The following is a 646-nucleotide window of genomic DNA, read 5'->3' on the forward strand; positions in this document are numbered from 1 at the left end:
AGAAAGCAGTACATAACGATTACATTTACGCGTTAATACGATGAAGTATATACTTTATTTGAGTAACACCAAGGTAATTTCCATCTAGATATTTATACCAGCTCGATTCATCCATCACATGTCATTGCAATTTCCAGTAACCCTGATCTATCTAAGGTAAAATCCTTTTTATAAGATTTGCTATCTTTTATTGAAAACTATCAACTATCTTGGCTTGGCAGGGCTAATTTTAAAATCTTTCAGCAATATCCAACACAATCATAAATTTCTTTCGTCCAATTTTCGCTTTAATTACTGCACAATCTAAACTGGATCAATAGCATTTACTGTGCGTTACTCCGTATAATGACTATTGTTAGATAGAAAGTATCGGTATGATATTCATGCAATGAGCGAAACAAGTGCACAAGGCGATTGCATGATATAAGTAGCCCTTTCTTTATAATATAAATTGTAGAGTAAATTATTATAATATTTAAGGGAGATGCAGTTCCATCAGTAAGAAATATTTTTTTACAAATTAATTAATTAATGAATTATAAATCCAACTAGTCTAATGTTCACGTTGCCAGCACAATAGCTAAAATTACTAAAATTACATTATATTTTGCTAAGAATTTCAAACGGTATAGGCATATCATTTATT

The sequence above is a fragment of the Trichoplax adhaerens genome, genomic scaffold (genome assembly GCF_000150275.1).
Source record: "Trichoplax adhaerens TRIADscaffold_22 genomic scaffold, whole genome shotgun sequence".
Lineage (NCBI taxonomy): Eukaryota > Metazoa > Placozoa > Uniplacotomia > Trichoplacea > Trichoplacidae > Trichoplax > Trichoplax adhaerens.